Genomic DNA, 14,872 nt, shown 5'->3' on the forward strand with positions numbered 1-14,872 from the left:
TACATCAGTCCAAGGCACTGGTTAAATCTAAAAGAATTAGGAAGGAAGGCGTATCTTTTGTCCGTGGTGACAACATGATCTTCCACCACTGGCAAACTCCCAGCATAAGTACACACAGTGTGATGGATTTTCACAGCCACCCACTTCCCCAGATCCAAGAGGGCTCTTGGGCACATACTTGGTTCTTCCATGGCAAATTCACTGGATGTGAAAATTAGACTCTTCCAAAGAACAATTTTATTAGCCAGTAATCAGCAGCATTTTTTTTATCCCACTAGATTTGGAAACAAAATTAAATAAAAAGGCTCTTGATTTAAATCAACCTCTCTCTTTGGCTAAAGCTTCCATGTATACTTACCTTAATAAGGCTTTGTGAATGGGGCCTGGTTCAATAAGCTACAGTTCTCTATTCCATGGAGTACCATGTACCCATGAAAATACTGTTGTAGAAGGATATTCAAGAACATAGAAAGATGGTCACAGTAGAATTGAGTGGAAAAGAAGTATATTGCCAAATGTATGCAGTGCTCTGATCCCATTTTACATATCTAGCTAGTTAGCTAGCTAGCTATCTTAGTCCCTTCAGGCTGCTGTAACAGGGAGTAATTTATAAACAATAGAAATTTATTGCTCGCAGTTCTGGAGGCTGAGAAGTCCAAGATCAAGGTGCCAGCACTGACAGATTTGGTGTCTGGTGAGGGCTTGCTCTCTGCTTCATAAATGGCACCTCTCACTGCATCTCACACAGTGGAAGGGCTGAACAAGCTCCCTTGCATCTTGTTTATAAAGTCATGAATCCCATTCATGAGGGCTCCACCCTCAGACTTAATCACCTCCTAAAGGCACCACCTCCTAATACCATCAGGTTGGCGATTAAGTTTCAACATGTGAATTTTGCAGGGACACACTCAGACCATAGCACTGTCTAGCCACCTGTCTCTCTTTATGTACATACATACATACCTTTAAAGATGGACACCCAAATGTCCACAGTGGTTAACTCTGAGTATTTAATTTCCTTCTTTTTGTATTTATTTTCTAAGTTTTGCATAAGAGGTGTGTGGATTCTTATTTACTTAAGGCTAAAAAAAAAAAAAAAGATAACGAGAGACACCAAAGGAGCCGAGGACTCCAGGAGAGTGAATGGCTGGTGCATCCACGCTACCGTGATTTGGAAACCCAGCTTCTCAGGCAGGCAATGCCACAGGGAGGGCTGCATGCTCCCCTGGCCACCCTAGGCACAGGTGTGACAGCGTTCAGAGGGACCTTCTGACTGGCTCTAACGATTAACCTCAGTCATTGAGAATATTTTTGATGTTTTCTTGAGTCATTTTCTGGAGAGAAAGCACAGCTATAGGACTGGCATGTGCAAAACTGCACACTCCAACTTGCATCCAGCAGGACAGACTGGCAGGCTCATCCTTAGTGTCCTGTAAACAGACATCCTTCACCACTGAGCTTCTATCTGGAGGAGAGGTTGGTACATGCTGCTGTTACTGGGGAGGCACAGATGGTGGCCTTCTGGAGATTGGCAGGGTCAATATGGTGTCCCTTGCATCCTGGCGCCTGGAGCAGTGGCCTGTGCAGCCTTCCCCCAGCTCTTTCTGGCTTCCATCTACACAGGCAGGGTGGACAGTGACAGAATGACCAGGGACTGGGGATCCAGGTGCTGGGCCAGGTGACAGATGTCAGGCAATGCAAACCTGCACTTTATTACCTGCAAAAAGGGTTTTTAAGAAGCCCCTGCTGTGCCAAGCTGTATGAATTAAAGGCATGCATGGCAATTGCCTGAGTGCCCAGCCCCTGCTTTAACTGAGCCATGTGGTTGCCAGAGTACAGAAAAAACAGGAAAATGCTTACTAAAAGGCCACTTCCTTGGGGGGTGGGAGTTTTGTCTGTTTTGTTCATCATTTCTTTGTCCAGTGCCTAGAATGGTGCCTGGCACAGGATGGGCATCCAATAACTAAAGTCATCACTGAGTGCATGAATGTATGAAGGAAGGAATGGAACTTGCTAGAAATCAAAGCAGCACACATCACAACAAAAATATTGCATTACTTTGTATATTAAGTCACCAAAATATGGCTTACTGGAAAATACACATGACCCTGGTAAAGTTTTATGGGATCTGACAAATATCTACTATTAATGGTAACACGTATTAATATATTAATAATTCTTTTGGAAAGCAATTTAGTAATAGAGTCATTTAAAAGTTCCAAGTAATTCCAGTTCTATAGCTTTATGTTAAACAAACAGTCAAGAAAAAGGAAAATACCACATGCATAATATGTACATTGAAATGTAATTTATAATAGTGAAGAAATGAATGCAGTCTGAGTGGCTACCAAGAGCAGGTGGTTGAATAACTTGTGATTACTGAGACCTGCGTAGCAATGGAACAAAGGGGTAAGTAGAAAAAGCAGGATGTGAAAGTGTCAGCATACAATGAGTCCAACAATAAAATATATTTTGGGGGAGAGCCCAAAAAATCCATAAGAGAGTTTATGGATTATTTTTCCCTGTAAGTTCTGTCATCAAAATCTTTTTAACCAAAAAGAGCTTAACCAAATAAGACCCGCTTACATTCCACCATGAGCCCAGCTCAGATATGGCAGCTGGTGCAAGGCACTTGGGCGCTTACTCCCCTCCCGAGAGAGGGGTCCATCATCACCACCCCCCCTCCCAGCTCGGGTGGGACCTTCAGCCTCCAGGTTTCAAGCCACTGGACGGCGCTGCCAGGGCAGTTTTAAGGTGGAGTCCACCATGGAGCCACCCTTCCTTGAGTGCCAAAAAAGGACAGCTGTGGGGCCAATGTTATTTAGTGCTGACTGATCACAGATTGGAGAATGTTTGCCAGAAATAGTCCTTTGGGCTTTCGCAAAGCAAGTATTGGGTTACACTTTCTGATTGTGGTTCAATAAGCATTTTGGCTGGTTTCTGATGGTGAAGCCAGGCAGGCATCAAGACACACTTCCCTTCCGAGAGCAGGAGGGCAGTATGCAGTTCACCTACGAGGGGCATCAGCTTATTAAAATGTAAGAAGGGAGTTACACCCTATGCTCCACCCCCAGCCCCAATTCTTGCTGATTCAGCACAAAGGGGTGGTTCTGAATCTTGCTGGAATAACCTGGGGAGCTTGATCCCCTCCCAGGGAAAAGCTCCCCAGATGGTTTATATGAGCAGCTAAAGTTGAGCTCTACTGTCATATGATGTCACTGGCCAAGACCCGTACTGAACATTCTCAGATGGAGCCCACAGGTAGGCATGGTCTCTGTGCAAAGATCAGCAAGAATCTATGCCACACTCAACAAAGGTTTTCTCTACCACTCTTAGCCACCACAGGGGAGAAGCCCAGGGGTTAGAGGGACCAACAGGCTGGGTGCAATGTGACTCTATCACTTACTGGTGCTGCAAATTTGGCCCAGTTGCTCACCCCCTCTGGGCTTCCATTTCCCCATCTGAAAACTGCAGATGGCGGCCACCCTGCCAACCTCGCAGGGCTGTTCAGAAGACAATGAGACTGGGCAGGAGAAGGCAGACACCTCAGGAGATGTAAGGGTAGCATTCTCCCCAGTTGCCTGGGTATGCTGAAAGCATACCGCTACCTTTCAATTCACAGGGCTGTGCCTACCTTCTGACTACCCTTTGTAGATTTGAGGGACAGCCACACACCTGTGGCTTTCCTATTGAGTGATGTAGATACTCAATGAATTAGAGGGTCTGAAATTTGTAGAAAATAGGAAATATGGAAAATAGAAACAGGACAGACATTGATGTGAAATCTCCCAAGATTTCTATCTAAGGAGTTTGTTTTAGTCTGTTTGAGCTGCTACAACAAAAATGTCATAGACTGGGTGGCTTAAACAACAAACATGTATTTCTCACAGTGCTGGAGGCTGGGGAGTCCAAGATCAAGGTGCTGGCAGATTCTGTGTCTGGGGAGAGCCCATTTCCTGCTTTGTGAACAAGCCCTCTTCCCACTGTGTTCTCACGTGGCAGAAGAGAAGAGAGAGTTCTCTGGGGCCTCTGTCATAAGGCCTCTGGTCCCATTCATGCTCCATTCTCTTGACATAGTCACCTCCCAAAGGCCGCACCTCCAAATACCATCACCTTGGGGTTTAGGATTTCAACATGTGAATTTTGGGGGGCTGTAAACATTTAGACCATGACAGAGTTAATTCAAGTATATTTAGCAAGAACTGAGACACATCCTCAGAATTTGACCAACTTAGGAGCATTTCTATCTCTTTAAAGGGCTGAGAAGTGGAAGTAAGTAAGATTTCTGAGAATCACCCGAGGAGAGAGCTCTGGACTCAACCCTGGGTGAAGAAACTGCCCCAGGGCCAGAAGCTGCAGGGCATTTCCAAGTCTGCATGTGTCTTAGTGACAAGATAAATGTGGACCTGGCACCCTCACTGAGCTTCTCGCTGAGTCCAGGTGAGCGATTCCAGGGAAAAGGAATCCCTCTTCCTCTGGTCACTTAAACTGCAGAGCAAAGCAGGAAGCACGTTACATTTTAGAAAATGTGTCATGGCTGCTGGCCACACAGATGCTAATTTCTTCCCCAATCCCTGGAGCTGGGCGGAGGCTCCAAAACTGACTAAAATTAACCAGAGAATCCCATCCCTCTCTCTGGTCTGGGCTGGAAGGGACTGGCCCCTGGCAGTGCAAGTGTGGCCCGCAGCCGCTGCCCCAGGCGCCTCACTTCCTGGTGCAGCCACAGAAGCGTGTGGGTCCAGGCTACGCTGAGGGCACGTCCTGGGCACCTGGCCCAACTCTCCACCTCCCCGTGGCTGGTCTACTGCAAGTAATCTCCAGGTTGTATTTGAGTTCTGTCTTGTGTTTAAGGGGGAAAAAGCTCTGATTTTTGTGTGTGTATGTGTGTGTAGTAACCATAGAAACCTTCTTTTGTACTCACTTGTGTTTTGGAAAAAAAAATCCCTGCTGTGTGTCTGTCTGGCTTATGTTGTCTCCATTGAACTGTGGGTTCCCAGGGGAAGGGATCTGTGTCCTCGAGAGGAGTGTGAGGAGGCCCCTGCCTTCCTCCTGCAGGTGGAGCCAAGGCTCTGGCTTCATTATCCCAAGGAACCCACGAGAGGCAGCCAACAAATAAAGACACTCTCCACCACCCCACCCTGCTTTGGAGGGTGCCTAGTGGTGAGCTGAGGTTGTGGTATAGCAACTCATTTAATCCTTGTCACAGCACGGATTGGACTACCATCATTTTCTCCATCTTACAGATGAGGAAACTGAGGCACAGGATGTCTTAAGTAACAAGACAAGGTGCCACTTTGCTAAAAGTGCAGGCTCCAGGATGTAAACCCTGGCAAGGAGCACCAGAGCCCACAGTCGTAACCACTCTGCCAGGCTGCTGTGCTCCTACGCAGGATCAGCCTCCAGGGGTCCCAAGCCTCACTGGCCTGGCCTTCCCTGGGAGATTTGATGTGCAGATGTCCACACACACCTGCTAAATCAGGATCAGAGGGGATTGGGGCCTAGGAATCTGCATTTTAATTCTCTAGGTGATTCAGTGTGGCAGGCCACAGAAAGGTACACAGCATCCCTAGGGCAAAAACCAGATTATAGTGTCTGCATAGACCTGCCTGACTTCACTTCTCCTGGACACAAACATGTTCCTAAAAAGACCTGGGCATACAGCAGTTGTGTCCTGTGAATCAAAGCCTGAAGATACCAGGGGAGCCAGTCTGGAAAGAGCCCTCCAACAGCTGTTTACAGAGCTGCCCAACCAGGCATCTTTGCCGCAAAGCACTTAGCTCTCACATCCAGCACCCTCGTACTGAGCCTTTTCTGTGGGCCACACAGGCATGGTACCTGCTCAGCATGCAGAACCAGGCAGCTCTGTGGTTGTACATGGAGCTCCTGGCATCAGGCCCAGCACAGGGGACCAGGGAAGAACAGTGGTGCTGCTGACAGGGCGAGAGAAGTCCCACAATGAGTCAGATGACCCCATAGAGCCCCAGCTTTCCTCATGCATAAAATGCATATGAACGTAATAATATGGCTCCCTGGTCTGCTTTAGCAAGTGGGAGGGAGATCGGCCAGTTTGGCCAACACCAGACACTCTCCAGGGGCTAACTGTTTTGCTCACACCCCCTCATTTCACCCACTCGGTGGTCCTGAGGGCTAGAGATTGCCATCCACATTTTATGGAGGAGGAAGCTAAAGAATAAATGCAGGGCCAAGATGCACCCCTTCAGACTGCAGAAAGCTTTTCTTATCCTGCTCAAAGAAGATTCATGATGAGAACAACAGTGGCAAAGTCGGGGCCCTGCCCTGTGGAACCCAAGGCAGGAGGGCACAGGGCTCTAGGCTCTGGGTTGAACATCCTGGGGCCTGGGCTCGAGGAGTGTAGCTGAACGTCAGAGTGGGTTTGCAAAGGGTAGGGCTGGCCTGGGACCCCATTACTCATGTACACTGGAGCAATGATGCTAAAGATGATGATAATTAAAAAAAATACCACTTCCATACTTTAAGAACACAGCAAAAATGTGTCATCCAAGTTGGCTGCAACACAATCTCCTATCCCAAATGCTCTCCTCACTCCTCCCAACAAGAGGTGGGGTCTATGTGCCATCCCCTTGAATCTCGGTTGACCTGCAACTATGGCAGAAGTGACATTCTGTGACTTCTGAGATCAGGTCATTAAAGGCAATGGAGCTTCCCTCTGGTCTTGTTGGGACTCTCACATTTGGAACCCATCCACCATGCTGTGAGGAAGCCCAAGCCACACAGGTGTTCCAGCCAAGAGCCTCAACTGAGATCCACTGACAGCCAGCATCAACCACCAGTGCTGTGAGTGACAAGGCCTTTGGGTGACTCCAGCCCAGCCACCACCTGACCACAAGGGACCCAGAACCACGAGAGCTACTAAAAATAAAGAATTGCTTTAAGCTACTGAGTTTGGGCATGACTCATTATACAGCAACAGATCACCACAAGAGAGGACAATCCATTTTAATGGGGTTTAGACTAAAGTGAAGTGATGGGCCAGGTGACAATTAATTTCCTCACTTTCATTACTGTAACAATTTCTATTAATAGAAGCTCAGTAATTATTTCTAACATTTTTTTAATCTACTTCTGTTGGATTTAGAAGAAAGGTAAATGCAGTTTTTTTGCAAGGATAGAATAGGTAGTTTGGTTAGGGAAGAAGTGTATCATTTTGGTCTCGTCCAAGTTCAATGTGGGCATACCTCATGGATAATATCTGGGCTGTTTTTGACAAAGATGGAATAAGCCAGGCATTGAAGAATTATGTGTATGTGTGAGCAAGTGCCTGATTGTGTGTGTGTATTTTTTACTTTTAGTGATCAAAGCTTTCCACGAATGAGGAAAAAAGAATAAAATGTTTAACCTCCCACCTACACACTCATTAGAATCTGCAGTTCCCATAGAGGCCCCGGGTTTTTGTGTGTGGATCACTCAGTTCACGTGGTGTCATTGATGATCGACATTTTACAGAGGAGAGTGATGGTCCAGTCACACAGCTGAGAAGCAACAGGACTGAACCTGCATCTGGCTCCAGCCCATGTTCATCCCTCTACGCCACACATACCTGGCATATCACAGGGGCTTTGTAAACTCTGAGGACTATGAATGGATGAATGAATGAATGGAAGAATGAACCAACCAACCACGTGTCCTTGCGGTGAGCCCTAAGTGATGAGTAGGACTCAAGCAAGCAGGTAGGTCAAGATGCGCATTTCAGGCTGGGCTGACCAGAGGAAGCCAGAGGAAGCAGGCTCAGCAGGAGGAGGCAGGGCTCAGATTGGCCAGATCTCATGTCTGGGAGGGTGCCTGAGGGCAGGAAGAGTTGTGCCCAGCAGTGTGCCTCATCAAAGTCTCCAGGAGTGTCTTCCTCCATCCAGCCTGCCCAGGTGGCCTCCCAGGCTGGGGCTACACAGTGCTCTCTGGGGAGGAGATGGGACTGAACAGGTGACAGATGGCTCGTGCTCACCTGCTCCCTCTGCCTACAAGTAAACCCCACTTTTCCTCTGTGGCTGGGCAGCCAGGGCAGGCTTGGACTTCTAGAAGAGGCTAAGAATGGAGTGACTAGTAAACAAGGAGTTTGGCATCATCAGTGTCAGCATCAGCATCATCATCATCATCTGTATCACTGCCACCATCATCATCGTCAGCACTCCACAGCAGAGCTTGGTGGCCGGGAGCGAGGCCTGGGGACTTTGCTGGGTTTCTAGCCTGGCTCTTTTTCCCTAGACTGTATGGGCTTGGGCACATTTTAAACTTGCCTAAGCCTCACAAAGTTCTTAGCATCTTGTCTGGCACATGGTGTCACTATAATTTAGCAATTGTTACTCTTATTATTTTTGTCATTAATAAGCCTTCTACATGGAGGTGCCTGGGATGGTTACCATAGCGTCTGATTCACTCTGCAGTGGAGGGGAGGGAAGCTCTGTGGGCCCCGCCCCGTCGTGCCTCTCTCTCTCTCTCTCTCTCTCTCTCTCTCTCTCTCTCTCTCTCTCAGGGCAGAGCCCAGAGCCGCTCCCTCTGGCGCCCGCTCAGCTGGGACTCGTTCCAACACACTGCCACTTTATGGTTGGTTTGTTTGCTCCTAAAGACATAAAACCCAAGCTTATCAAACAAAAGTCACACTTAGTCCTGCTGTCTTGAGAGGTAAATTCCACCATTATCTGTGCACTTCAGCCCCCACACAGAACACCGAGTCCCCGCGGAGCTGGCGACGTGCGTCCAGGCTGACCTTCGGCACCCACTCAGCCCTTCAGCCGTGCGCCCAGTCACGAGGTGGGGGGTGGGGACTTGGACAGCTCGGGAAGGGCCCAGAGACACTGCCCACCCGCTGGGCACCCTGGGTCCGTGTTTAAGCCTCTCTGAACCTTGGTGTCCTCTGTAAAACTGGCTTAACGACGGCTGGCAGCCTCCACCCACTGGCTTGTAAGAGAATTAATCAACGACATGATGGAACATTTGTCTCGGTGCCTGGCCTGTGAGAGGTGCTCAACATGAACACGTCGGAGCCGGCGGAGCTGTGTTGCACTCTCAGGGTCAGGCAGGAGACTGCTCCACCGCACACTTGGGGTGGCACAGGTGGAACCGGCCCAGGTGCTGGGGAGACCTAGTGGGAGGGCAGGGGTGGAGGTGGATGGGGGGTGGACACTAAGAGGAAAAGAAATGAGGTTTGTGGCTAAAAAGCATAGATCAAAGAGGGGTCAGTGCCCATAAATTTTATCCAACTCTGCCAGAGTTTTGATAGCTTTGGCCAAAATTCTAAAGAAATCTCAACTACCTCTTGCATCAGAACCCCTCTCAGGGGAAAGGGGAAGTCTTGGCTAGGCCCGGAGGTGGCATACTTGCTCGTGTGGCATCTTTGCCTAGCTATAGGACAGGTCCTGCTGGGAAGAAAAAGCGTAAGAAGAGACACAGCCTCTGACCTTTCACAACTTCCAACTCGGAGTGGTAGCCACGGGGGCTGTTCCCCGATGTTTCCATTTCCTCTGCTTCTGAGCACCTGATAGGATTGTACTCACTTCTCCCCAGCTCTCCTCACCTCCCGGGTTGGGCAGGGCCATGTGATTGCTTTGCCCTGTAAAACGTGAGCAGAAGAGGCATGAAGCACTTTGGGGGGCTGCTTTTAAGAGCTGATGCACAAGTCGCCACATCCCCTCCTTCCTGCCAGGGGGCCTGGAACACTCCAGACGGTAGAGGCTCCAGCAGCCTGTGTCCTTGAATGAGGACAATGGGGGGCAGAGGAGGACTTGAGGTGTGAGCCTCTGCCCCTTTCCTGCTCCTGCTGTCCACTTGGCGCCGGGAGCCGGGCAGGGTCTGGGCCTGCACTGCGGCACGCTGAGGTGCTGGGGAGGCAAAGCGAGCGCAGGGGAGGAAAGCAAAGTCCTGAGACAGCAGATGGTTGGGACTTGCTCAAGGTGGGGAGGTCCCCCAGAAGGCTGGGCAAGAGCTCCCGGTGGACTGGGCCGGGCCTTGTGGCTGGCAGGATTTGGAGGGTGGTCAGGAACGGAGGCAGCTGGGGGCGGGGAGGGCACAGGTGACTGCAAACATCTTTGAATGCCTGAGGAGAAGGTGCTGGCTGTGGTCTTAGAAGAGCTGATCCGATTTCTTTCTTCCCTAGGCTAGCTCTAAGTGGGATGCAAGTTCAACTCAGACTCAATGTCATTTTGTCATGAGTGGGGCAGAGTGGCACAGGAGACAACTTGATCCCCTCGACCTAGATCCTGCTTCCTTCCTCAAGAGACCTTCTCTGACCCTCTCACCCAGGGGCCCTCTCCCACCCTGGACACCTCCGGTATTCTGTCTGCCGAAGGAAGACACATGGGGTGTGGGAAGAAAACTAGGCCCTGAAGTCAGACAGATGTGGTTTAAATCATGGTTTCCTTTCTTCAACCATCCAATCATTAATTCCACATCTGCAGCATGCCGGTCACTGCTCTATGTCTTAAACATGTATTCATCTTCAAGATCTTGGCTCTCTCGGATCCTACGTTCAAGTGAGGGAGAGAGTCAACAACAACCAGAACAAAGCAAAACACACAAGAAAACAGTTTTAAGTTGTGATGTTGGAAATGAAGAAAGCAGGCAAGGGGCTGAGATAGGGAACTCCAGAGGGACCTGCTGTACATGGGGTTGGTTAAAGATGGCCTCCTTGAATGAACAACGTTTAACACTGACATGTACAATGAGGAAAGATGGCTATATTATAGGAAGAACAGAGAAGAATGTTCCAGGCAAGAAGAACGGCAAGCACAAGACCTCTGAGTGGGCAAGAGCTGGGGCAGGAAAGGGAGGAACTGAAGGAAGAGTGGCGTCTCTGGAGGGTCTCCCAAGCTGGGTGGAGGGTAGAGCTGAGCCTTTTAGGCTATTTTAAGAGACTCAAGATGTATGATAGAGGGCAAATCAACAAGACGTATTAAAGGATTAGATAAAGGGAGAAGAGGACCTCTCAAGAAGAGAGGCTCAAGTTGCCTGGGGTGGGGCTGCCAGGATGGCAAAGGCAGGGTGAGGGGTGGAGATTCTGCTCTGAAGGAGCTCATCTGGGGATGTCTGAGATGTCTGAGTGGAGGTGTCAGTAGGCAATAGGATCTGCAAATCAGAAAGAGCTTGAAGGAGAAGTCCAGGCTGAGGGGGGTATAGATTTGGGAACATGGCATTAGAATGGTATTTCATGGAACTGCATGGAATCACCTGTGACGTGAAGCAAGAGGACCCAAAAGAGCCTAGGGGAGACCCACCTTCAGGAGTTGGGAAAAGGAGGTTCCAGCCGGTGGGGTGGGAGGAAAGCCAAGAGAGTGTTCTTCAGGAACTGAGAGAGGACAGTGTTTCCAGAAGGAGGAGGGGTCAACTGTGTCAAAGGACTAAGATGAAGTCCAAGAGCAGGGCTGGACCTGGCCAGGTGGGGTCATTGTGACATTGACCGAGCAAGTGGGCCAGCACTGGGGAGCAGAGCCAGGCTACGGTGGGTCCGGGAGTGCATGGGAGTGACAAGATGGAGCCTATGTGAATCAATCAAGTTCTTTTGAGAATCTGGCTCTAAAAGAGTGGAGAGAGATTGGGAGGTAGCCACTGAGGGGAGGGGCTGGAGGCGGGAAGACTCGAGGAGCACATCTGGATGCTGGTTGATTTGCCTAGAGAGAGGAGAGACTGGTGTGGAAACCACAGAGAGGCAGGAGGGAGGGCAGTCCCCCAGGAGCTGGAGGGGCTGGGTCCAGAGCACAGATATGGGGGGGCTTCCTCCATCCATGCAGGAGATGCAGAAGAGGGGTGCAGCCGGGCCAGTCTGTGAGTCTGGTGTGGGAAAGAGGAAAGAGCTGAGCTAAGTAGTGGGACCACGTGGAAGTAGAGGTGAGTGCAGGGTGGAAGAGGAGGTGAGCGGGCAAAGAGAAGAAGTGAAGTGGTCACTTGGGAGTGGGCAGTGGACTACTGGAGAGAACAGTGGCAGGGCCTGGCAGTCTTGGGGGGCAGCGCATGGGCTGGGATCATGGATTTAGAGCAAGAGCAGCCAGCCCTATTGTGAGATTATCTCCAGGAACAGGGACAGCTCTGGGGCAGGCTTGGAGAAGGCAGATGGGAGGGTTCATTCAGGGCTGGGCTTTTGCCAGGGGCTGTGACAAAGGCGAGAAAGACAGTTGCTGAGGAAATTCACATCGGAGCAATTATGAGGAACCACAGACAGAGTCTGGACAAGAAGGGAAGAAGGGCCCGGAGGGAGGCCTGCGAGGGAGGAGGGGGAGCCACTGCGCTGAAATTCTCAGTGAAGCCAAGGAACAGGGCGATGGGAGTGCGGCCACTCACCCAGGGCTGGGGAGATGGGGGAAGTGTTTGGAATCCATATTTGAGGATGAGATGGTCCAGGTGTGGCCGCAGGGAGCGGGTGGGAGAGGCCTCCAGAGAGGCGGGGCATGGTGCGGCAGGGTCCCTCTGATCCGATGTGGGTGTCTCTCACGGTGACGATGACGTAAGGAGGAAGAGGCAAAGACTCTGATCAGAGAGAAGCACAGCCGATGATGCTGCCTCGGGCAGGCTCTATGAGTGAGGCCAGGCAGCCCAGGTCCCCAGCAGGCTCTGCCACTTTCTGATGTGTGACACTGGAGGCTTATTTCTCCTCTCTGCACTTCGGTATCTTCACTTGTGAAAATGGGGACGATAATTTGTACCTGCCTCTTAAAATTGCTTTGAAAACTAAAGGAGATAATTCAGGCAAAACACCTAAAACAGTGCCAGTAAGTGTCAGATGTTACCCCTTGTAGTAAATTGCATTGTGTCCCCCAAAAGACAGGTCCACATCCAGCACCCTGAACCTGTAAATGGGACCTTACTTGGGTTAAGGATCCCAAGGTGAGAACATCTTGGATTATCCGAGTGGGCTTAAATTCAGTAACAAGTGTTCTTCCAGGGACCAGAAGAGAAGACATACAGGGGGAGGCCATGTGAAGCTGAAGGCAGAGACTGGAGTTGTACAGCCACAAGCCAAGGAGCTCCTGGAGCTGCCAGAGCTGGAAGAGGCAGAGAAAGATTCTCTCCTAGAGCCTTTGGAGGGAGCTTGGCCCTGTCAACATCTTAATTTTGGATTTGTGGTCTCTATAATTGGAAACGAATAAATTTCTGTTGTTTTAAGCCACCAACTTTGTGGTAATGTACATGGCAGTCCTAGGAAACCGACACAGCCCTCAAGTGTCTGGACCTCGACAGTCCTCACCTTTGGAGGCCGACATGGGCACTAAAGATGGGCTGCATGAAAACTGCAGTACCAGGAAGGTGACCAGTAATTACTGGGGTGTCCTTCCCAACCGCCATCACACTGGCAGCATAGATACAGACCTCCACATGCCTAATGTTGCTGTGTGCTCCCAGTTATTATTTTCTTATGAGTATCCCTTGCTCGGCACAGTTGGGATTCACTAGCAGACACTGCTGCCAACGATCAGAGATACGCAGACGACACAAATATACATAAATGTATGAAACGTGAGGGGGGCACATGTCCAGAGTGGCCACCAACAACAGACATGATAACATCAGAGGAGAGCGCAGTGTGTCCCCAGACCTCCCGTGGATGCGGTCTTGCCAGGCCCATGTGACGGAGGAGGCTTCTCTTCCTCTGCTGGCCACAGGCTCCGCCCGGGCCCTGCGCCCCACGGGTGCTGAAGAAGTTGGGCACAGCAGTGCAGGGAGGGAGGCTGGCCCACTTTGGAGCTCAGTGTCATCAGACAGGTGGACTCAGTCGCCAAAATGAAACTCACAGAGGGTGGCCAGGCTGGGGAAGAGACAGCCGGAATAGGAAGAGTCGGTGGCTCTAGGCTGTTCTATTAATCAGCTCAGGTCAACATCTTTCAGTTTCAAATGCTAAATCCCCGAGCAGCTGACTCTGTGCTGAGCAGTGACAGCCCTGTCCCCCTGGCCAGCCCTGTCCCTCCTCTCTGAGTTACAAGAAATGGGGACCACACATTCAGGCCACTGTCACCAGGCAAGGCTTGCCGCCACTCTGGGTGTTTTGCAATTGAAGATCATGGCAGGCTTAAGGAGAATAACTTTTGGTCACAGAAAACATGACAAAGAAGGTTCTTGCCCTTTGGGAGCCCTGGCAAATAATTCTGTCTCACTGACACTGGAGTTTTATTTGCTATTTCTTAGAAATAAACATTTAACTTACTTTATATAGTTCTTCAGTACTTCAAAGGGTTCAGAATCAGACAAAAAAACCCATAAATAATTTTAAAAAGGGTTGTACTTTATCTTACAAGTGTTGTTGTTCCCCTCCCCCACCCTTTATCATAAGGCCTATTTATGGACCCTGAGAAGTAATTTCAGTGGAAAAAATGTAATCTTAGCCCAGTTTTATAACAATGAAAGTGTTTTTTTTCCCCTGCCTTGTGGATTATTGTTAAATTAGTGTGGTATTATTTACCCAAGTTGACGTACACAGCTCGCTGAGGCCAAAGTCTGGATTTTACATCTGCCTGCGCATTTGGAGAAGGGGACTTGCAGGCCGGGAGTGTGTTAGGTTAATCCACGCAGGGCTCCTTCCCATTGCTGAGAACGCCGTGGTGTTAGACTTTGCTTCTGGGTCCAGCCCTCCCTCCTTCCCGACCCATGAGTAATCGGCCACACCAGCCACACACGGGGTTTCGGTCACGGGGGGTGAATGTACTCGTTCACACCTCAGGCTGTCTGTCTGTCTGTCTGCGTAAACTTTCACGGCCCCACTAGACAGGGCAGTCCTGTGGGTTGGACCCAGATGGAGGCAACAGGGCTGTGATCGTAAGGACAGCAAGAGCCCGTTCCCTCTGCTCCTCTGAGAAAAAGCTTCCGGAAGCCTCTTCTCAGCTGCCATCAGATCAGAGATGCAGTGGCCCAGGCT

General features: G+C 49.9%; 1 long non-coding RNA gene across 2 annotated transcripts; it reads left to right on the top strand.

Moving 5' to 3' along the window:
* The first annotated feature begins 8,761 nt into the window (after positions 1-8,761).
* On the top strand, positions 8,762-13,132 carry LOC123637182. 2 transcript variants are annotated; one of them, XR_006734766.1, is made up of 2 exons: positions 8,762-8,937; positions 10,130-13,132. It is a non-coding gene; the product is annotated as an uncharacterized LOC123637182 (long non-coding RNA). The 2 variants fall into 2 exon arrangements; XR_006734765.1 differs by lacking the exon at positions 8,762-8,937 and adding an exon at positions 9,028-9,105.
* The last annotated feature ends 1,740 nt before the right edge of the window (positions 13,133-14,872 follow it).

This window comes from Lemur catta, chromosome 4 (assembly GCF_020740605.2).
Source record: "Lemur catta isolate mLemCat1 chromosome 4, mLemCat1.pri, whole genome shotgun sequence".
Lineage (NCBI taxonomy): Eukaryota > Metazoa > Chordata > Mammalia > Primates > Lemuridae > Lemur > Lemur catta.